This window comes from Parasteatoda tepidariorum, chromosome 12, assembly GCF_982258835.1.
Source record: "Parasteatoda tepidariorum strain Cologne lab strain chromosome 12, Ptep-v5.0, whole genome shotgun sequence".
NCBI lineage: Eukaryota > Metazoa > Arthropoda > Arachnida > Araneae > Theridiidae > Parasteatoda > Parasteatoda tepidariorum.
Genome location: NC_141766.1, coordinates 45360445 through 45385855, shown reverse-complemented (window position 1 = coordinate 45385855; position 25411 = coordinate 45360445). Strand labels below are relative to the sequence as shown.

Here is a 25411-nt window from a genome sequence, read left to right as displayed (position 1 = left end):
ACTTTCGTCAGATACGTCATGATAAACCTTCTAAAAAAATAGCAAAATCCGTCTAATATTTGCAAATTTAGTTTTTAGTTATTTACCGTGGCCAGATGGGCAAGTCATGTAAAATTAGCGTGGCATTGAGCGTGTTAATCAAGATTTTTATAATTCCCAGACCTTTTTTTCTCAATTTTTATAAATCCCCCATAAAATGTCTCTACGAAAGTGCTCATAAGTTAGTAAAGTACTGTGTGCTTGAATTATATATTTGTTTCGATCGATAAATGCATTTTATATCTTTTAGAGTAGAGAAATTCTCAATTTAATCACCTACATCTACGATTTATTAGACTGTCACTCCAGATATAATTACAATATCTTTGTCACAGATTGGGATTGATTTTGTGAATAAAATCATTATATTGTACCAATTGAAGGATCTTAGCTTTTACTAAGATAATTATTTCTTGCGTAGTTTTCCCTCTGTGGTTTGCAACTCTCAGTATTTATGTTCCGAGTCTAATTTAGAAAGTTTCTTTCGGTAGAATTATTTTAGTTCTTTTAGTTTGAAGAAATAGAATTTGTGTTTTGGAAACGTTCTAAGTATGCTCTTTAGCAGGGATAAACATCAGTAAGAATTATTTTTTCTCATTTGTAATTTGAATTTAAGAAAGTTTTGCTTGAATTTGAAACGTATATTAACTTTGATTTTAGCATGTTTTGCAAAACTTTGGGTAAATATTGCTATTAACTATGGTAAAAGTTGGCGAATTTTACCTTATTTCGAAGGAGAAAGTTTCAGGCAACTTTTCATTCGTTTGAAAATCAAATTTAGTTCTAAGTATGGAGCTTGGGATTGATTTTATAAATAAAATCATTATATTGTACCTATTGAAAGTATCTTAGCTTTAACTGAGAAAATTATTTCTTGTGTAGTTTACCCTCTGTTATTTGTAACATCTAGTATTTATGTTCCGAGTCTAATTTAAAAAGTTTTTTTTTTTCTGTAGAATTATTTTAATTCTTTTAGTTTAAACAAGTAGAATTTGTATTTTAGAAACGGAAAACTTCTTTCTAAATATGGCATGCATAAGCATCAGTAAGAGTTTTTTTTTCTTATTTGTAATTTGAATTTAAGAAAGTTTTACTGGAATTTGAAAACGGATATGAATTTTTATTATAGCATGTTTTGCTAGAAATGGGATAAATATCTCTAACAACTTTGGTAGAAGTTTGCGAATTTTAATTCATTTGGAAACTGAAAGCAGTACATTCTTTTGAAAATCATTTTTTTCAAAGAAGTTTTAAGTAAAGTGCATGAAAATAAATTTTTAAGGATTATATTTTTGAGAAATTTTAATCCTGGGGTTCGCATCTGACAATATTTTTGTTCTTAGTATTGTTTAGATAGTTTAGATAGATACGGTGTTCTAACTTTAATAGTTTCTAATTTCACCTTCAATTCAGTTTTAAAAAATATTGCAAGTACGTATTGTTTTTATTTATTGTTATTATGCGTTAGCTAATGTACTCATTTCAAACAATAGCTTAAAAGCCATTTTTATTAATTGTTACACATACTTATGCAGGGAAATAAGCTCATTACAAAAACTTTTGTCAATTGATAAGCGAATAGTAAAAATTAGAGATGAATATCACAAATATTGATCCAGATTTGAGAAAGAATATGAACCCTTTATCTTAATTTGAATGGGCGTTTGGCTGCACGGAGAGACCACTCGCCTAACAAATACATAATTTTAGATTATAATATAAATACTTGTACTATTATTATAATAATATTTCGGTAAGAGCCGTTGTGATTCAAGGGATAGAGCATTAGCCTTACAATGAGGTAATCCGGGTTCGACTCCCAGCAAAGACTGGTCCATACAAATTCCGCACCCGGCTCGAACCGACTTCAGTGCTTATGTAAAATAGCCTTAGTGGTAGACGGATCATGGGATAGAATCCTCTTACCGTCAGGCTAACCTTGATTGGTTTTTGTGGTTTACCTTCCATGTAAAGCAAATGCTGGTTAATTCCATACAATAGTCCTCCATGAAGGCAAACTTCTCCCAATACTTGATCCAGGAATCCTCTATTTTGCTGGACTGGGTTCAAGATAACAAGACTACGGAGTTAAACATTAGTAGTCGTAAACCCTAAAATGGGCAGGCTGTTCAACGTTGTTTATAAAACATAATATGTTTCGGTAAGAGCCACGGTGGCTCAGGGGATTGAGCGCTCACCTCCCAATGAGGTGACCCTGGTTCGAATCTCAGCTGTGGCTAGTTGATACAAATTTTGCTCCCGTCTCGCACTGATCACAGTACTGACATAAAGTATCCTCAGTGTTAGATGGATCATGGATTAGAATCCCCCTTTAATCAAGCTAACCGTGATAATTTTTCGTGGTTTTCCTCTTCATGTAATGCAAATGCGGTTTAGTTTCACCCAAAAATCTTCTACGAAGTTAAGTTTTTTCTTTTGCTTGATCCAGGTAATCCCTTGTTCTCTAGGTTGGGTTCAAAATTACAAGGCTACGGAGTAGAACATTGGTAATGGGGCAGAATCCAGTCTGCTGTTCAACGCAGATTATAAAATAAAATAAATATATTCCAGTAAACATGACATTTTTTTATCACTGAAATAAAATTTAAAAAAATAACTATTTTGCCAGTTTTTACCTATGTGAAAAAAATTGAGCAAGATCTTATTAGAGTGTTGGCATTTATTGGGTTGAGAAAGATTAAAATATCAATACATAGCTTCTTATTCAGAAAAGTGGTTCTTTTGAATCTGAAAAGCAAGAAAAATAATTTAGTATCTGGAAAATGTAAACATCCTTTTTATTGCACTCCCATAATTCTTCAACATTTCAAGGTAGACCTGCGATGGAACATTTTTATGCATGATACTTAACAGCAGTTAATCACGCAAACAAATATAGTTACGTGAGGCCGATAAAAGTCTGCAAGTGTTTTTAAATAAGTGGAATTATTCATGCAAAATTTCGTTGCAAATAGGCGTTAACACTTAATTCAGGTTATATTCTTACCATATTTGCAGGCTCCCAAAAAATTCAATATCAGTGCAAAATTTATAACATAAAATATAATTTTAAAAAAATGTATCATCAAATGCTCATGATCACCACCACAATTTGAAATCTTGTAACATCTTTTGAAATCAGATGCGCACAAATTGAAAATTATTTAAAGTGAAGTGGCATTAAAATTAGAACTTCTATTTGCTTTGATATTATCCATAGCGTATGTGCTATATCCTAATATTTGATAGCGCATTCTATATTCTTATATATGATAACGCATGCTATATTCTTACTTTATTTGCAAGGTTCCCATAAGTCCTTTAAAATTGTAATAGTTCAGCAAAATTTATAACATAAAATATGTTTTTAAAAAATTGTATCATCAAATGATCATGCTCAGCACCAAAGTTTGATTCTTTAGAAATCTATTACGTAGTAATTGAAAATTATTTAACATGAAGTGGTTGTAAAATTAATAAAACTTCTACTTGCTTTTATGGTATACATATGCTATATTCTAACAATATGGTTAGTGTATTTTTGCACATTTTTGACTTTATAAAGCTTATTATAATGTGTATACAATTAAGGTATATATAAGATTTATATAAAAGGCCCCCACGGGGCTAGCGCAATACCTCCTGTAACTGAATCCTCCACACGGTTTCTTATAGGTAGTCCGATCGGACCACTATGAAGGTAAGTTCACGAAAGAGCCATCTCATAGAAAATCTAGTAAAAATAAGAAAATGGTAGCAAATTTATGTCTAAAAATTTGCTTAATTATGAATATGATTGGTTTGTCTCATTCACTTGTCAACCACTACAGATTATATTCTCATATATGTATGATAAACTTCTCTTATTTACTTTTAAAATTGAATTTGGGTTCATGCGGAAAACTGGTTCATTTTTTAAATAGTCTGCTCAGACTACTCATTAAAAACTGTGTGTAAGCTTTCGGATGTAGGAGGGGATGATATTGCTCGTATTGATGTGTTCTATGATCAAGTTTTGCCGTCTTATTCGGACCATCCCTTCCTATATCAGAAAACTTTCACACGGTTTCTTATAGGTAATCTGAACAGACTATTTAAAAAGAGAACCAGTTGTGAGCATGAACAGAAATTCTGTTCTAAAAGTAATTGAGAGAAATTTGATATATAAACATGAGAATTCAATGCGTGATGGTTGACAAGTAATAAAGACAAACCAATCATATTCATAAAATAAATAAATTCTTTGACATATATTTACTGTCCATTTCTAACTTTTCTACTAACACGTACACCCCGGGAAAAGTGAAAATACTGGTACAGGAAAAGAGAAAACACTGGTAAAAGAACTATTTCATTATTAGATAATATTCGGGAGGAGTTAATTTATTCTCAACAATAACAATTCACTGTAAGGAAATTTATCACGGCGAAGAAGCAATTCAATATAAAAATTGCATCCGTTAAAAACAATTGGTAGTTATGGATTTTTATTATTCCCGGAAAAAAATTAAAAAATGAAATTTATTGTTATCAGTTTTTACTCCGGTGTGCTGCCAAGATGAGACAATCTAGCATGACCCACCGGTGGGTCACCCCGGCGTGAATGTGTTAAATGGATCTTCCATAGACTGGTTTACCTTCTTAGTGGTGTAATCGGACTACCCAAAAGAAACCGTGTAGATGCTTTCAGATATAGGAGGCGTTGTTAAGACTCGCACACTTTATACCTTATACCTTAAGGCTTAAGCCCTTCTGCTTCAAAGTAAGACAAATCTTTGAAATAATATTTTGAATCTACCACTTTTTAAAGTTGAAAGAATTTCAATAAAATGGCAAATAAAGGTTAACGAATTACAGGCGAGGTCCTCAATTCCGTAAGTGTTCGTAGAAAGCGTAACATTAAATGTTATGCGAAATCTTTAAACTTCAGAGCAATTATTTCCGACAATTTAAAACTAATATGTATGGAATGTGGCTTAATCTTTACAAAAAAGAAACACTGACAAAAATGGTTCTTAATTTGTATTTGTTTTATGAACTACATGCTGAAACAATATACATACCTGACAACTTTTACTCTTTCTGAGAATAGATCTTTCAAGTGGTAGTAAAACAATCACAAAAATAAAAACAATCTTACTTAAAAACATATATACACTTGAACTCTGTTAATATCCGCCATTAGAAAGATTTGCATGATTTCATATATTCGTTGCAATTATTTATATGCAGTGGTGGTCAAACTCATTTATAATTATTATTATAATTCAAAAAATTTAATGCATACCGGCCAACTCTTCCGGATTTTCCGCAAGATTTTATTTTCATATTTAAAGTGGTAGCAATACTCATGTTATTCCAATTAACTTTTAGAAATGTAATGATAACTATAAATGAGTTTAAACCACCACTACATATAAATAATTACAATAAATATATAAAAGCATAATGATCCTACCTCAAACGAATTTCAACGGGATCAAAATATAAATTTATATTTGAGTAAGATTGTTTTTCGTTAATTGTATTACAACCACTCTGAAAATCCATTCTCGGAAATAGTGAAAGTTGGCAGGTATGCTAATGGCATGACATGAGTTTCGGTATCATTTTAAATACGAATTTAAAGTCTTCCGGGAAAACCGGAAGAGATGGCAGCTATGAATATAGATCCAACAGATTCGGCTTTCGGACCCTCAAACTATAAACCACTACAGATTCAATTCTCAAATAAATATATTAAATTTCTTTTAATTGCTTTTAAAATAGAAATTGGGCTCATGGGTATAACTGGTTCGCTTTTTAAATAGTCTGAGCAGACTATTTAATGAGAAACTGTGTAGAGGCTTTCTGATGTTGGAAGTGACAGCTAAAGGCCTTGAACAACTAAATGACTATGACCAATGTTGCTATGTCTGAAAAAATAACCCTAATGATCATGCACCTCTCAGTACCTTTTTCGAAACTATTTTTGGACAGCTTATGGGTGTTAAGTGTATTATGCATACCTGCCAACTTTCACTCTTTCCGAGAATGGACTTTCAGAGTGGTTCTAAAACAGTAAACGAAAAACAATCTGACTCAAAAATATATTTATATTTTGATCCCGTTGAAATTCGCTTGCGCATGGATTATTATGCTTTCATATATTTATTGTAATTATTTATATGTAGTGGTGGTCAAAGTCATTTATAATTATCATTATAATTCAAAAAGTTAATTGAATAACCTGAGCATTGCTACCGCTTTAAATATGAAAATAAAATCTTCCGGAAAATCCGGAAGAGTTGGCAGGTATGATTATCACTAGGTTTACGGGACACGTCATTTTGACGGATTTCGACTTTTGTAAGGAAAATTATAAAACCCGTTTGAATTTTTATTTTATCTCTTGTAATGACTTTTAACCTTTGATCGAAGTAAATATATATTAAATGCTATTTACCTCAAATGCGTTGAAATATTGAAATTCGCTATGTGGTATACCTATTTCTATGGATATGTGTTAATTTGACACGATGATAATTTAGACAAAAGTTGAAGTAAACAAGCAATTATCACATCAATAATAAATAGGAATGTACCGACAATACTTCGATTCGTTATCTCAAATAAAGCAAGTGATAAACAACTGTTGCCGATAAGCAATAATAGAAAGAACAAACGCAGAATGTCAATTGATGTCAGAGTGTCAGATTTTGAAGATTTCAGTTGCTTAGTTCGAGTATTGATACATAAAGTACTAGAATATTTCATAAATATATATCTCATATCTTCTTTTTTTTATAGTCTACATATACATTGGTTTCTAACTGCAGAAATGCCAACTGCTCCGGACACGCGAAAATAATTAAAAAAATGGTAAATAACAACAAAGTAAATTTTGAAATATAAAGTTGTGAATTATATAGGCCTACGAATTATTTAGAAATAGTGGTGGATAAAAATCTACTAAATTGAATTTATTAAATTAAGAGTCACAATTCTTTCATACGTCAAATTGACGTGTGTCTGTAGAGATAGGTATGTAAGAAACGTCCGTAAGCCTAGTGTTATGCTATTTTTTTTGCCCATGCGATGTGATGATACTGAGTTACAAAATAAGCAGTTCATGCACTCACGTGGAGCAGGATTTTTTGCTTTCGTCTCTTATGTTTTTATAAATTTCACGAGTTCAGATTTTAGTTTTAAAAAAAGAAAAAAAACTCTGAACTCAAAAAATAGAGGCAGCAAAGAAAGTTCTTTTCTCTACATAATAGTGTCAAGCTAGCTTTTTTCTAATAAAAACAAAGTGTAGATCGTAGATCAGCAAAAATAACGTAAAAGTTTATATTTTTTTATACCCTGCATATAGATCAACCCTCATAAATTTCGAGATGGCCTCTTGCTCCTCTTTATAGAAGAAATGTTTTTCTGGTAGCAGCAAACTTCGTTTTAATATAGAAATTTGGAAAAAAATTTGAAAAAAAAAATTATTCGAGCCTTTTACCGCCACTACATATAAATAACACTTCGGAACACACTTTAATTTGTTTCAAAACTTTTGTATCTCAAATCTGAAATTTATTTCGGAAAGATGTAGATTTATATTCAAAATGATGTTTTTTGTTTATATGCTCAAGCTTATAAAGAAATTATAGGTTTATAAACATAGGTATACACTTGTCTTCTCTTTTGAAAACAATCTTTATGACAAAAACACTTGTGATTTTAACGAAGCGTATGATATTGGGAAATGTATTATCGCTTTTTTTTCAACCAACTCCTATGTAGCGAAGAAGTGGGGACACTTATTATTCCCTCTAATAAACTTTAAAATATCCTGGTTACAAATATATTGTTTAATTACTTAAAAACTGTTTCTTGTAGAGGGAAACTGATTACAAAATTGTAATCAGTGACGGGAAAATAAGGAACTGTTTAAAAATCTCTTACTGCAGAAAACGACAAGAAAGATTTGCCTCGCAATTTAAATCAAAATATATATAAAACGCAATTTTGTTTATTTTAATTCTCGAATAGTGCAAATGTAGGCAAAACTAACAAGCTTGATAATTTTAGTTTGCCGACCGGCCGGTGTAGGAGGCAGGGAACTGTCCTTGCATCAGAAAGGCTCTGGGTTCGAATCCCGGGCAAGGCATGGATGTACCTTTCTTCTCTGTTCTACCTGTCCTCACTGTGGGAGCGACGTTGGCCCACCTAATATGGTACCCCTGATAGAGAGGCCAACAAAATCGCCTTGTATATGCCTGAATTGACGGATGTTAACACAGGTGGGCATTGGGAAAAAAATATTTCAGTTTTCAATATTCTTCGCTTTATAAAACTTTTCTCAGAAAGGAGAGCTGTTGGCAGCCTTCTCAACTAACTAATTAACACCTTGAATGCCACGGGGGTCACCGGTGACCGGCGAAACCAATATTGTTAGAAACACATAATTCGAGTAAAGTTTTTAATTTCTTTATTTTATTATCGTTACTAAAATGGTTTGAAAAACTTAATGCTGTATAGAACAAATATTTTCAAGTGGTAATTTATTAATTGTGATTCTTGGTTTAATAAATTCAATTTAGTAGATTTTTATCCACCATTATTTCTAAATAATTTGCAGGCTTATATAATTAACCACTTTTTCCACCTTTCAAATAACTAGCAGAATCTGTCTAATATTCGCAATTTTAGTTTGTAGTTATTTACCGTCTGGCAAGACATGTAAAATTAGCGCGGCATTCAACGCGTTAACACTAGGTTTACGGACGTTTCTTGTATACCTATCTCTACGGACACAAGTCAATTTGACGTCTGAAAGAATTGTGATTCTTAATTTAATAAATTCAATTTAGTAGATTTTTATCCACCGCTATTTCTAAATAATTCGTAGGCCTATATAATTCACCACTTCATACTTCAAAATTTACTTTGTTGTTATTTACCATTTTTTAATTATTTTCGCGTGTCCAGAGCAGTTAGCATCTCTACACTTAGAAACCAATGTATACTATCAGGAAAAAAATGAAGATATGAGATATATATTTATGAAATATTCTAGTATTTTATGTTTCAATACTCAAACTAAGCAACTGAAACCTTCAAAATCTGACATTCTGACATCAATTGACATTCTGCGTTTGTTCTTTCTATTATTGCTTATCGGCAACAGTTGTTTATCACTTGTTTTATTTGAGATAACGAATCAAAGTATTGTCGGTACATTCCTATTTATTATTGATGTGATAATTGCTTGTTTACTTAAACTTTTGCCTAAATTATGATCCCGTCAAATTGACGCATATCCGTAGAAATAGATATACCACATAGAGAATTTCAATATTTCAACGCTTTTGAGGTAAATAGCATTTAACATATATTTACTTCGATCAATGGTTAAAAGTCATTACAAGAGATAAAATGAAAATTCAAACCGGTTTTATAAGTTTCCTTACAAAAGTCGAAATCCGTCAAAATGACGTGTCCCGTAAACCTAGTGTTAATAATTTATTTTTAAGTTACTATAATACAAGCTGAAATACAGAATATAAAGTTCTCGAAGATTCAACAGACATTTCTTTCTAAGGAGAAAAATATATTGTAGAAATAAACTTCTTCACCCAAACGTCAATAAAAAAAAGTTTAAGAGCAGCAATATTCTGACTTTGAGAGTTTGTTTCACCAAAGGCTTAGAAGTTCTCTTTCGTGTTTATTAGAATCTTGTCGTATATTGTACTAGTAAGTTTTATCAACCTGAATCCAAGTTTTTATTGACAATACTATTTCTTTCCTTATTTGACGCCAAAAGATTATTTTTTTTCTCCCCTTTATTTGAAGTCTCTTTATCATTAATGTAATTTCGTATACATTAAAGATGTATATTAATAATCCAAAAACAAAACATCGGAAAAAGTACGTTGTTAATAGTTTTTTCATGAAGTTAAAAAATTTATTTTGCTTTACTAATTGTTATTTCAATAATTCATATTATGAATGCAAAGTTATCATATTTTATGTATCAAACAACATGCGATTTTGCTTCAGGCAATAATGATATTAGGTTATGAACTTTTGTTTTGCATGTTTTTTACCCATTTAATTTCCTATGCATTTCTTCGAAAAGATAAAACTGGTAAATGAAATTGTCCGTTATTGAAATTTATGTTTGAATAACAATAAATAAAGTTTCCCCACATAATATATAGTTAATGTAAATGTGCATATTTAAATCTGTAATTTGACATGGATCATACAATGTTTTTATTGCATATATACAAGACGGATAGCATGTTTTGTAACTTTTGGCGTAACAGAAAATAATTTTTCAGATAGTTGCATGATGACTTTACAATTGCATACCTGCCAACATTCACTCTTTTCGAGAATGGATTTTCCAAGTGGTAGTAAAACAATTACCGAAAAACTATCTTCCTCAAAAATATATTTATATTTTAATCAGGTTGACATTCGCTATTGTAAGGACTAATATGCTTTTATATATTTGTTGTGATTATTCATATGTAGTGGTGGTCAAACTGATTTAAAATTATTATTATAATGCAAAAAGTTTAGTGAAATAACATGAATTTCGCTATCACTTTAAATATGAAAATAAAATCTTCCGGGGAAAACCGGAAGAGTTGGCAGCCATGCAATTGTAGGCAGATTATATTATTTTATTCATTTTGTCCGAAACTAAACACACTACCGTCTCATTATCATGCTTTTCTAATGTATACTTACTTTAAACACCGAAGTGAAGCCTCACTGGCTGCAGTCAGTAAGCGGGTGGGTGACTACGTTCATCAGCTTGCGTAGGGACCGAAGGTGCACGGTATCATTCCTTGTTAAACTGTTCTACCGAAAAGTGATCGACTCCGTGTGCTCGACTTCGTGTGCCCGAGATTCCAAGAAATTCTCTGATGCAAGGCCGATTTCCCAACTCCTACGCAGGCAGGCCGGTACTAATAAAACCATTTCTTTCATAGCTGGTTTGTGGGAGGGTTAAAATATTTACTTTCTCTTGGGCAGGAATAGTCCTATATCTTCGTAATAATTAAAAATATTTGATTGTCATGCATATTTTACCTCCCCCCCCAAGAAAAAAACTAGAAAGAATTAATTTTCCTGCCATTTTTTATTCTTTTCCACATTGATATAGATATAAACGCTCATCAGCGAGGGGATATTTCAGGGCTCGAAATACCACCCGTCCTCCCGTCCTCGGCGGTCAAAAATTCCCCGCGGACAACAAATTTCTCGAACACGACGTCCGCGCGGGACGGTCATTTTCCCGCTAATGTTCGTGATACATTTTCAATTTTAGTTTTCTTGCAAGAGTCTAGCGCTTCTTCTAAAATGAGCCTCTAATCTAGAAATCCAGTTAATTCTTTTATTACTGAATAATGTAATCCTAGTATTTGTTATCCTAGTAACTACTAATTCATTGTGCAATTTATGTAAATGTTTGTAATAAATAAGAGAAAATTATATTTTTATTTATTTAGAAACTATGGGTTAGTTTCATAGGAGGACGGTTACATTGTAGGATAAACCGTCCTCGGGGACGGGTAAAATTTCTGAGTTTTTTCGAGCCCTGGGGTATTTCGATATTGTAGGCAAATTTTTACGCTTTGGATTTTTACATTTCACCATCGCTTAAAACACATTAACCCTTTAATGGGCCATTTATTTCCAGTCAAGGTAAATTAGAGTATTTTTGGAATAGAAATTGTTTTAACCCTTTGACTGTCAGGGAAATAAGCAGTTTTCGTTTCATTAATTCGCACAGTATTACGAGCAAACAGTAGTCGAAAGTGGCAGCTGTTCTCCACCGCCGTTCTTCCGAAAATGTCACCATACTCTGGCTAAATGTCAACTGCTCAGCTTTCTGGAATTGTTATAATAAAGTGGTAGCAAATTATGTAGTAAATTTCGCTGTAGATGAACAGTTACGCCTACTTTTTAATAGAGTAACCAGAAGACTGTTGCTTTAACGTTGCATTTTATCTGATACTTATAGTTTTTGATATTTAGTGGTGAAAAAATTACTTAGTAGGAAAAATACTAAACTGAAAGTAACTTAACTTTCGCTATCACTAGGAAATACTATTTTACAAAGCGGAGCAAGTTGGCATTTCTGGATGCGGTAGATAGCTCGCCTCACGCATTTTAAAAATTTCTTAAAGTATTCGTAGCACATAAATAACAGTTTTTGCGTACTTTTCGTTTTCAACATAGTCAATGCAGAATAATAATACAATGTGAACGAGCTCTGCTCGTCAGCGTGCATTGGGGAAAAATTTCACTACGCGAGTAGTGCTCGTTACTAACCATTACGGTCGAAATCTTGCTCCCGAGCGGAACTCGTTTGCGCGCATTATGAAGCACGATTCGATTGCGAGCTGAACTCGTTCATAACCGTCAAAGGGTTAAGAATAGTAATTGATATAAGAAAAAAACAACTCATTTTGTTTACGAAAATGCTATTTTTTTGGTAGTAAATTTATTTAACACGACCTATTAGGAATTTATTAACTTTTATTTTTTTAATTTATAAAATAAATTTTATAAATTCTACCAACTTCCAAAGGAATTATGTATTTTATAACTATTATACGTTTTTTTAAACTAACAAATGGTTACCAATTTTATTCAAACGCTCTTCAAGAAAGCTGAAGTTATTGACAAATGGAAACCTAAATTAAAAGTGGTAAAAAAGTGGCGGGAAGTATACTTCCCACGGCCTTCGAAAGGGTTAAGATAACTAGTTGGTAATCTTTATGTATGTTGCTAACAGCCACCACATAGACTGCTGACCTTAAAATCCTACCACAATTATCAAAATAAACATAATGGATGGGATAGGAGCCGCTACGCTGCCCATGTGCCCAGCTCAAAAATTAAAAGAAAGGAAGAAGCGAGAGGACATTTGTCAAAAATTCATCGAGACAGGCGGATCAGATATTATACTTGCTCCTGCAAATTTTGCATCCATGCTAAATTCTTGCTGTAACAATTTTGATTTAATATATAGTTTTAACCACTATGTATATAGTTTAAACATGCATAAAGATTACCAACTAGCTATCGTAATATGTTTTAAATGATGGTGAAAGATAATAATCCAAAGCTTAAAAATCTGCCTACATTATCATTTCAATAGCATATCTGCAAACTTCTTCGGTAACCGAAAAAAGATTTACAAAGTGGTATTGAAACAACAATTAAAATTGGAAATATTCTCAAACAATTTAATTACTTAACCCTTTAACGGGCCCTTTATTTCTAGTAAAGATAAATTAAAGTATTTTCGGAATTGAAATTGTTTTAAGAACACGTAATTGATATAAAAAAAAACTCATTTAGTTTATAAAAATGCCATTTTTTTGGTGGTAAATATATTTAACATGACCTATTAGAAACTTACTGACTTTTATTTTTCTTTATTTATAAAATAAATTCCTTAAATGCTACAAACTTCAAAAGGAATTATGTATTTTATAACTTTTATACGTTTTTTAAAAGTGACAAATGGTTACCAATTTTATTCAAACTCACTTCAAGAAAGCTGAAGTTATTGAAAAATGGAAATCTAAATTAAAAGTGGTAAAGCGTGGTAGTAAGTATACTTATCACGGCCTTCAAAAGGGTTAAACATTTTTGTCCTAGTCCTAGTAGTGCGATTTAGCCTGTAGGCACCTGGGCAGCGAAGCATCCCCTATTCTATTCATGATAAATTTGGGCTCCGTTTGTATTGAGTCTTTGTGGTTAGCGGGCAGTGGGGTTGCTTTATGTCCACTTCAAGCCCTTTTCATGAATAACTAAATGGAAAAGCAAATTATAAAAGCAACTTACTCTAAACTATGCTTTAAAATTTTAGCTACTGTTGTAGGTGAGTAAAAATGTGTCAGTATGAGAAAGCGCCTTTAACCCCTTGGGGACGGGTGATTCAGAAAAGCATTCGTACAAAATCAGAATCAAGTTGTAATTAAATAAAAAACGGTAACTTAAATGTAGTCGTTGCTAATTTAACAGACTTACTTTGCTTTTACTTTAATTATTGTTAGTTTAATCATATATATAATCAATGTTAATTCAAAGTATAACTAAATAGTTTTATTTTGAACAAAGTAATGGTGAATTAAAAAAATCAAACATTTATAACTCCTCCCACAAATGAACTGCTAAAGAAATACTTTGATTACCAGTTTTATCTTTTTACCCTGATTGATACGGTTTCATGCTGTCACGTATTTGTGACAGTCGGCGCGAAAGGGTTAATATTCATTTTTCAGATAAGATTTAAAGTTGGGAACTATTTGCTTTGATAGTTGTGATATGAGGCCATTTGAGGGTTTCGTGGTTTTCCTCTCCATATAACGCAAATACGGGTTAACTCCATCAGAAAGTTCTCCATGAAGGCAAATTTCTCACAATATTCGATCCAGGAGTTCCCTTTTCTTCTGGGTTGGGTTTAAAATTACAAAATGTTGGAGTTGAACATTGGTAGCCGTAAACTCAAAATTGGGTCGGCAGTTCAGCGATGGTTAGAAAATAAAATATATTCTTCCATTTTCTTAAAAATTTCCAAATGGTCGATAATTTGATGAATGCCCGAAGTAATTCTTTAAAACTTATTTTATTATAAATGTGTCATCTATCCCCTATTTATTTAATTAATATCCTGGAACAGCTGATATTAATTAAACCAATGATATAACCAAACAAGTGAATTCAACTGTTAACTCCCGTTCCAAAAGCTATCCTAGCTAATAATAGACATTTCTAGGAAGCTTTACATCATCTCGTTCCAGTGAGTTTGCAGAAAACTAAGCTCGCTTCAAAATTTATGTTAAGTATTTCGCTTTCCTCTTCTTCTTGATATCGGTCTATGCAGAGGGAATCTCTAGTTAGGATCGCTTAAATTATCGAACTCCAACAACTAGATAAATTACCATTAGTTGAGGAACGCGAATTTGTAAATATACGCATGAAGATAATGTTCAGAATTATATTGATGGATTAAATATTTAATAGATAAAATAATGAAATTTATCTTCAAATTGGTTAATACCGTGCTTTAATGTTCGAGATTTAGGATGCGGAATAGTTTAAAACTCGCAGGGATAAACAGTATTTTCTTGCCTTATCATAAGTTTTTTTTTATCCGTCATAAAAAGAAAATTATATTTATTTCACATATAAACCAAGAATTCTTTTTGAAGGCTACAAGGTTTCCAACAGGGGCGAAAGCGAGACGGAAAAGAGAAAAGGCTGGTAGTAAAACCATTTCAGTTATTGCTAGTTTTAACTTATTCTCCTTTTAAACTATTCAACAATCTCCATTTTATCTTGGAAAAGAAGCAGATTTATATATATGTTAAAATCTTAATGAAATCTTGATAGTTACAGATATTTTATTTTTCTCGGAAAAAGTGCTATAATAAAATGTATTTGGTACCAGTTTTTCATCTTTTCGGTCTTGCTATATAAGGGCTTTCAGCCATGGTTCCCATATCCTCACCTATATGAATCTAAGTAAACCGCATTTTAAAGTTCAAAATATATATATTTATTAACTACATACCTGCCAACTTTCACTCTTTCCGAGAATGGATTTTCAGAGTGGTTGTAAAACAATAAACGAAAAACAATCTGACTCAAAAATATATTTATATTTTGATCTCGTTGAAATTCGGTTTCTCATGGATTACTATGCTTTTATATATTTATTGTAATTATTGTTATATGTAGTAGTGGTCAAACTCATTTATAATTATCATTATAATTCAAAGAGTAAATTGGAATAACATGAGTATTGCTACCACTTTAAATATGAAAATAAAATCTTCCGGAAAATCTGGAAGAGTTGGCAGGTATGTAACTATATCAAATCTAATGGTTACAAAAATCATACAGAGAAAAATGATTGAAATACAATAAAAAATGAAAAAAGAATATACAAAATATAATGATTTTAAAAGTTTAAAAATAACAAGTTTATTCTATAAATTAACTAGACTTTACTGGAATTTTATTTTGATTGTTCCTTTTTTTATTTTATTTTTATTTATTGAAGAGTTGTTTAGTTAAAATAACTTTGGTAATTTAATACAATATTTTCGCGTGAAATTTATTTTCATGCTTAACATTTGTCATTTTTCTTTACAGGCATTATGTTTTGCTTATTCATACTAAGGAGTGAAGCGAAATTGGATAATTTATGCAAGAGTTTCAGGTAGTTGTTTATTTTCCAATATTATTTTCCATGCAAAACATGTTTTTCTATACATTTTGCTTAACATGAATCAATGGAACAATGAGGGAGGCTGAATGGAATTTATGGACTATACACATAAGTCCAGTCAAAATTCAGCGTATGCACCAATGCGGCTGATGTATTTTTGCTTTAAATCAAAACTAAAACAAATTTCTACGGAGTAGATTTTTGTTTTAGAAAATATAGAATATAGAAATCATTTTATATTATTTAAATCTCATAGAAATGTGATCTTGGAATTGAGAGTTAGTGCAGATATTTAGGTAACATATTTTATGGGCCATGGATTACATTTAAAACCAATATAAATGAGCTCATAGAACAAGGGTTTCATCAAACAAATAGTTACTATTTTTTATTTTATTTTGTGCTACTCTTATTTGAAGTGCTTAGTACAGTGATGCCAACTTGCTCCGGAGAGTGTATAGACATTTTAAAGTGGCAATGTATTAATTTATGCTTTTAAAGTATGTTTCATGGTTAAGTAAATTCGATTTATAGGGTTTTTACCACTACTTCTAAACAATTCAAAAGCTTACATTTTGATATATACGACCTTTGTCACCGACGTGTTAAGCCTTCACACGGTATCTAATATGTAGTCCGTTCTGATCACTCTGAAGGTTAACTAGTTTTCAAAAGAGCCTCTTAATAGAAAATCTAGTAAAATTAAGAATGTGATAGCAGATGTACGTCTAAATTTTTCTTAATTTATGAATATAATTGTTTTGTCTTATTTACTTAAATTAAACTCAGTGGCGCGACAGCCCCTAAAGGGCCAAGGCCTACTGTGCCAACGCCACCTATAACTGAAAGCCTCCACACGGTTTTTTATAGGTAGTCCGATCAGACCACTGTGAAGGATATCCACTTTCCGATCGAGTCATTTGATACGAAATTTAGTTAAAATAAGAAAGTGGTAGCAAATATATGACAAAAAATTTGTTTTATTTATGAATATTATTGGTTTGCCTTATTCACTTATCAACCACTACAGATTCAATTCTCAAATATATATGATAAATTTCTCTCAATTACTTTTATAAAAGGTTTTGGGTTCATGCGCACAACTGGTTCACTTTTTAAGTAGTCTGCGCGGACTTCTTATCAAAGACCGTGTGGAGGCTTTTTGATGTAGAAGGTGATGACTGTGCCCATCTCAGTTTTCTTAACCTTGGGCTCTGGGGTGCAGGAGCAGATGTTCCGGTCAGGTGGTCAGCCGAATGCGGAACCCCCAGTGTTTAGTTCCCAAGCATGCTTGGTACTCATTTATCGACCCACTGTAGCGATCGATGAAAGGCTGAGTCCACCTTGCTCGGCCCGAGGATCGAAACAGGGACCTGCGGCACGAGAGCGTGAAGCGCTACCACTCAGTCACGGGGTTTCGTCTTATTTACTTGTCAACCACTAAATGTTCAATTCTCAAATATATATGATAACTTTCTCTCGATTACTTTTTAAATAGTATTTGGTTTCATGAGCACCATTGGATCCCTTTTTAAATAGTCTGCGCAGATTACCTTGAAAAAACCGTGTGGAGGCCATCTGATGTAGGTGGTGATTGTTGAGTCCTATGAAATGTTGGCAAAAATTACAGAAAATCTGTAAATTTTAGTTTGTAGCTCTTTACCGTTTTCTTTTTAAGCATTTTATTAAGTCCCGAGCAGTTGTCATCCTTGTTAGTGGATGAACCAGGGAAGTGACATTTTCAAAGTGGTGTATACCCAGCGTAAGGGGCAAAATGATATCCTAACTAATTTTTTATGGACTTATTAGAAGGCGGAATTAATAACTATTTACCTTGTTTTATTTACCACTATCTAACTTAAAATAGAAATCACCCAAGCATACTTAAAACTAAGAGGATTAAATTATGCTGTAAAAAAGTGAAAGCGAAAACAATACTGTTACATTGAAATACCCATGTTGATTAGACCGTATGTTATTTTCCATGGTAGAAAAATGACCCTGAAAATGTCACTAATTTTCTTCATCCACTGAGGTCTTCATTTATTAGCTCAAAGCAAACTCCCGTTTTAAAATTTTATTGCATAAACATAAGTTTAGAATTCAGATTAATAAGAACAGCCGGAATTCTTGTAAGATAAGAGAAACGACTTTCACCTCTGGAAATAATTCTTCAAAAAAATACCTTTATTGTTAGACCTCAAAAAAAAAAGATATGTTACAAGTAAACAAATCAAAGAAGGACGTGAGAATGATTAAACTAAGCGTAAAATAATCCGTTTACTTTTTAATTTTTACTTTAGCTAAATGAAGAAAGAATTATTTGTCTCGCTACACATAAAATAGAAGTATAAATAGAATAAGAATGGATTGTTTATTTAGCGTAGTAAAACAAGAAAATGAAGGAAGATTTCTGCTGTCTACATACTAAAGTATTTGATAAGTTTATGTGCGTGTATATATTTTAAGAACTTAGTTTATTTTTTAATAAACACTTAAAGCATTTAGAATTTTTTTTTTAAACAATTTTAGACATAAAATAATATCAAGCAAATATATATAAATCTTGATGATGTCTTATTCTTTGCCAGAATAAGCTGAAGATTAAGATTTTTAAGAATTATGAATGTTTACCAAACGTTTTTAAAAGTTGATATTTTTAAATCTTGTTTCGTTTTTCATGCTGTTTATAGAAAAGTATTTTGCGAGTTTCATGATTCACCACTTGATTACAGTACATCAGGATAATCATCTTAGTTTATTTCATTTTATAACCGTCGTTGAACAGTTGACCCAATTTTTAAGTAACTTTTAGTAAACAAATATCAATCTATATAAATTTTAAATAACTATTATTAAAAGAATATTTTTATACTAAAATTTTAAAAACTATTTTAAATCAACTACTTAAAAATATTAAATAAATATAATAAGCACTTCAATAATTTTGAATGGCTAGCGTAATAGTTAAAAAAACGGTGTCTAGATATAATAAAGTGCCTATTTGCTTAATGAACCAAATTTTTTGCATTTTTATGAAATATAATTTATCAATGAAGCTTAAGGTCCTAACGACTTTCTTCTTGATCTTGCCACCTTCTAAACAAGTTAATGTTTCACTTAAATCGGCATTTTAGCAAAGTATTTATCCTTATCAGCATATATTGTGGAAATTGTTTCATGGCACATGAGAAGGCAGGGTGGCAGGTTCAAATCCCGCCGTAACTCAGGATGTATCTTTGTGATGTCCTTCTCTGTATTGTGCTACCTGTCCGTCTACTTGACAAAGGTTTGCAAGCCTTAATTGAGCACACAAGCTTACAAATGTATTACTAATAAATGAGCAAAAAATAAAGAAATTTCCAACGGAATGTGCATATGGGAAATTAACTTCTAGAGTATAGTAAATATTTCTATTCGCAAGATTTTAAGGTATTAAATGATTTTAAGTACCGCACTGGACTGATCGTTTAGAGACGGTTCCTAGTAGATCACGTGATACACAGATAAACAACTACTATTAAATAATTAAAAAAAAATTTTTACCAAAATGTTCAAATACCAGAATATATTATTTTAGAGTCAATTGTAATTTCTTTCTGACCTGAATATTTCTGTAATAGATGCTCGAATCATTTCACTTCCAACTGCTTATCCTCGTCCAGATCAAGAAGCAGGCATCTGTTTAAAGAATTTAGTATTAAAGCAAATAATAAGTCACATTGAACAACAATCAAATATAAAGACTTTGCATTGCAATTTAAGCACTATAAGCAATAGGAGAGCAGATTTTTTCATGCAATTTTGTGACATTTGATTGTACAATGTGTACAAATGTATACTATTCTGGAGAAATCCAAGATAGCAAAACTCAAAGGAATTGCACGAAATTGTAAAGAAAAAAAATTCTTGCTATAACCATATAACGTATTTCAATTGCGCGCAGATAAAATAAGTGCTGTATATTAGTGTTGTCACTAAACTTAGTGGAATGCTTGTTTTATTAGTGTTCGTTTTATTATATTCGGATTGTAATTATTGATAAACATATTTCCTGACATTTTTTTAATCAATCAGGTTTTTTCAGCTGTTATAAATGAAAAACATGGTTAAAAATTGAATAGTATTATTTGTATCGAACTCAAATATTCAGTATCAAGTATCAGGAATTGGGGTATGAGATACCTTTTCAAGACTCGCATTCTCTATTTTTAGCTCCTATTCCAACTGGTTCATCTCTTACACTCGAAGGTCATGAAACTTTCTTACCACTTACGATAAGGAGGGTACTTACTTAACTTGCCACTTTGAAATTTTTTTAAAATGTTTTTTTTTTTTGGCTGTCCGAAAAAAATCCAAAATACTACGGCGCGTTAAAATATTGCAACGCGTGTATTTGCCGAAAACAAGTTATTAACTTTTAACTTTCTTTCAACATTTTTATTAGCCATATAAGTTGAACCTTATTAACCTTCCAACTAATTCACACGAAAAGAAAGTTCAAATTAACACCTTACTAATACTGCCCGGTAACAAGTTAAAAATCCTTATCTTATGAAACTTACAACATATTTACATGATTTATATATTTAAATGTAACTTTTTTTGTGACATTTTAAATTTATTAAAGCATTTGTCGAAACAATATTTTGTTGAAAAGTGAAGTTATATTTTTAGTACTAAAAATATAGGTTTTCCATTCTTCACCCATTCAAAACTCTATTATAATGCCAAAGTAGAAAATAAAAAGCAGGAGTAATTATTCATACATTAATTTTTTAAAAGCTTTATTTACCCAAGGCCGCGTCTTGTTCTAAATTAAAATAATTACTGCTCATTATTCATGATTCATGAATGTTCTGAAAATGCATTTAGAGCTAAGTATTAGTTTATTTTGTATTGCTTTCCGAATAATTGATATAATAAAGTTATTGTTTGCTATTAATATTATATTTTTTGTGTGTCGAAGGTCACGCGAATTATATGACACGTTCGCGTGTTTATTTTATTAAATCAACTTTCGTCAACATTATTAATATTTTATTGGATAATATATTAATTTTTGATTTTTCGGAGACATTTTTGCGACACCAGCGACATTCCCAATATTTCTATCGATTCAATCTACCATATTATTTCATAAGTAATAAATACTGAAAGCAGTTACGTACGGGATATACATTTTCACATTTATTATTTAAATGTTGACAATTTATCTACGCAGGCTAATGCTTTTTTAACACGTTCATATATCCATTGCTATTTTGTTTTATTGAAATTACATAGAGTCTTATGCAGTCTTGTGTGATCAATTTAGGATTTTAAGCCTTTGTCAAGTAGAAGGACAGTTAGAACAAATCCGAGAAGGATATCACGAAGAATGTATCTAAAGTTACAGTGGGATTCGAGCCAGCTACCTACACGTTTAGCAAAGCGTTTGGCATGCGATACCGCTCGGCGAGAGATGCCCTTATATATTCGTTGCCAGTAAAGTACATTAATTACAAGTAATTATACTATTTCTGTATAATTGGTGGGTAGATACTTTATTTACGTCGTACATTGGGCTATTGGCGATGGTCAAGGAAACATATCTGGGGATGATCCGAAGACAAGCCATCGTGATTTTGATCTTCTGCATAGGGAATGGCTCATTTGCTTTGGTAGTCCGACGGCCTGCGGGAGAAGTCAAGCACTTTACGGTAGAATAGTTTAATGAGAACCGACCGATACCATGCACCCTCAGTCCCTACGCTGGCTGATCAAAATGGTTACCCACCTAATTTACTGGCCCCAGCTAGTGATGCTTGACTTCGGTGCTCTACTGGGAACCATGTCTTTACGATCAGTCCACTGCGGGACATCTATATGATTAAAAAGTTGTGACCTATAAAGAAGAAATCAAAGTTAAATTTTTTTATTCTGACAATCATTTTAGCTTCTAAATTTTTAATAAGTTTATATCAATAAAAAGTATTTTATTGTTATAAAAAATATCATATATTCTATGAAAATAGTTTGATGACAGTACGAATCTTTTATTGACGTGAATTGTAGGGAAGAATATTATCAATATTATATGATCAGCAACGAAAGTGCTACAAGCGTTAAATTTTAATTTTGTATAATCATCATCATCAACATTTATCTGGGCGCCTGGGGCCGTTAGCGGCCTTTTTCCCATTCGTCTTGAATTTTGATCTTTGGGGTGGTTCTTTCTGGTAATTGGAATGCAATTGAAGTAAAAGGAAATTAAATATTTTGAATTTTAGATAAAATTACGTCACTACAAAAATGAGCTGATGTTTGCAGCTGATTCAAACCAAAATATTGAAATTAATTTTTTTTCGCTTTCTAACAATGGAAATATCGCCATTCCAAAGTTCCGTTGCGTTCTAAGGAATTGTCTTGGATTTATTCTTTTTCTTTATTTACAAAAATTGGGCACCTTGATCGCTCAGCGGCCCCTATCCCATACATCAAGAAATTCACAAAAAATTTATAGAAATAACATTTTGAATTTAGCAGTCGATGTGGTAGCTAATTAAAAAGCAAGTACTTTGCTTGAGTAAATGTAGCATTTGAATATCTGATTCATCTTCATCTTATCAAAGTTAACATACATAGACGCATATTGACATATATAAATATAAACATAATTTGACATCTCTCTTGGATTTATCTGAATTACAAAACAGTTACTATTATTTACTAATTCTGTTTCTCTTCTGGTGTGCTTCATAATGTAGTAATTTCGAATTTCGAACTCACAAAAGCATGAAGACCAATTAGAAACACATAGTTCAAAGAGCAAAATAGGTTGAAATTGCTCTTTGACGACTTTGAGGAGCGTTTATGAGTCAACAATATTAAATAAATGTAGTCATTGCTGAAAACTATGCAACAAATGGCTATTCTTTTACTTTAAAACGCTTTCAAGTAATAATTATCTTCAGTTAGGCTTACAAATATATTATTTATATTTTACAGTGCTTTTATAAACTTTTACTTTTGCCTTAACATCAATGAAAATATCACCATTCCAAAGAACTGCTTCAGTTTCTAAGCGATCGTTTTTGCTTTTATCTGTATTACAAAACTGTAACTATTATAAACCAATTTTGTTTTCTTCTGGCGTGCTTCGCAATATAATAATTTCTAATTTAGAACTCACAAAGGCATGAAGATCAATTAAAAACACATCGAAGTTTTCCCTCCAAGAAAGGTTCACTTAAAATCGATTCAAAGACGCTAAAAAAGTTGAAATCGCTCTTTGACGACTTTAAGGAACGGTTATGAGTCAACGGGATAAAATAAATGTGTTCATTGCTGAAAATTATGCAACAAATGGTTATTCTTTTTCTTTAAAGACGCTTTCAAGTCATAACTGTCTTCAACAGTTAGGCTTACAAATGCATTATTTATTTTTATTTTTTGAAAATAATCATTTCGCTTTTTTATAATTCTGTTTTATGCCTCGAAAAATTAAAGGGATCTTCTCAAAATTTATATTCGAATTTTTAATCATCATTATATTTTTAGAAGACAGTATTTTTTGGTAAGTAATAGAAATTTTTAGATTTTTGTTTAAAATTAAAATGTAAAAATTTGTATTTTATAAGCTATTTATATTTTTCGGTTGGCAACTAGTTCCTGCCATTTTTTTAAAAAAAAAATTTCAGAAATTTTTAAGTGTAAGAGCATTTTATTTCCGCTGCTAGTGCCATTTTTCTTAGAAGCGAATTTTCAAGGAAAAGCTAGTTTAATCGTAAACTAGAATTCTAGTATGAGGTGGTGCATTTGTGAATTTCGATTTTTAATTTTATACATTCCAATCTCGGACAGTTTTACAGCTATGGTACCATTTCCGTACACCCCACAAATATTATAAGCAGCTTTTGTGGCTTTGATAACCTTAATTGAAAGCGAAAAGAGAGAGTTGATGAAAATGCTAATTTTTCTCACTTTGGCTTTCCATTTCATTGATCTGAAAATTAATATCAATTAACTGCTATAATTTTGTCTCTGTTGCCTCGACCCTCTTCAACATCGACCTCAACTGCTGCCATGACTCCCTTCATTCCGAAAAAGTATTTAAAAAAAACGGTAAATAACTATAAAGTAAATTTTGCTAATATTTGAGGCTATTTTTTCTTGCTTTTCAAAAGGTATGGCGAGACATAAATACTTTACTTTTACTTTATTTATAAAAAATTGGGCACCTGGGCCGTGCAGCGGCCCCTATCCCATGCATCTAGAAATTTACATAAGTTTAAAGTCATAACATTTTGAATTTAGCAGTCGATGTGGTTGCTAATACAAAATTACAAGCACTTTTTGCTTGGGTAAATAAGCATTTGAATATCGAAACTAAATTTACACATATAAATATAAACATAATTTGAAATATATATACATAGATTGACATAAATTAATATAGTAAATATAACATTTGAATATCGTATCTAAATTGACATCTGTTGACATATATAAATATAAACATAATTTGTAATATATATACATAGGTTGACATAAATAAGTATAACATTTGAATATCGAATCTAAATTGACATCTGTTGACATATATAAATATACACATAATTTGCAATATATATACATAGGTATTAACAGAAATAAGTATTAACATAAATAAGTATTAACAGAAATTGATACATATTAAATTTTTACATTTAACTAGCACATGCTTAATTAAGATATACATTGAAAGTCTAGAATTTAGAGTTCAATGTTGAAGAGACATAAATACGATAAAGTGGGGAATTGTATAAACCTACGAGCTATTTAGAAATATTGGTGGTTAAAATCTACTAAAATGAATTTATTAATCCAAGAATCACAATCTGTAAACTATCACTTTAACCCTTTCGCACCGGACGGGACATGTGAAAGCCCTTATATAGCAAGACGGAAAAGAGGAAAACCTGGTACGTAAAACATTTCATTCCAGCATTATTTTCGAAAAAAATGAAATATCTGTAACTATCAAGATTTCTTTTATAATTCTGGCATATATATAAAACTGCTTCTTTTCCAAGATAAAGTAGATATTGTTGAAAAATTTAAAAAAAGAATAAGTTAACTCCTCCCCAAAACTAGCTATAACTGAAATGGTTT

At 31.2% G+C, this 25411-nt stretch overlaps 1 protein-coding gene and 1 long non-coding RNA gene across 2 annotated transcripts in view; one reads left to right on the top strand and one right to left on the bottom strand.

Moving 5' to 3' along the window:
* The window catches only part of LOC107450569 (small conductance calcium-activated potassium channel protein 1-like), a 657806-nt gene that overhangs the window by 131093 nt on the left and 501302 nt on the right, over nt 1–25411 (top strand). Inside the window, exon 2 of the mRNA XM_071188289.2 lies at nt 16201–16267. The gene's annotated coding sequence lies outside the window, so the exon portion shown is untranslated. The remainder of the gene's footprint in view (nt 1–16200; nt 16268–25411) is intronic.
* Nucleotides 1–25411, bottom strand: part of LOC107450567 (uncharacterized) — a 33191-nt gene that overhangs the window by 2440 nt on the left and 5340 nt on the right. The window contains exons 2-4 of the long non-coding RNA XR_001584948.4: nt 22056–22163; nt 19881–19957; nt 2676–2787 (exon numbers count right to left, since the gene is read on the bottom strand). This is a non-coding gene — a long non-coding RNA (uncharacterized LOC107450567). The remainder of the gene's footprint in view (nt 1–2675; nt 2788–19880; nt 19958–22055; nt 22164–25411) is intronic.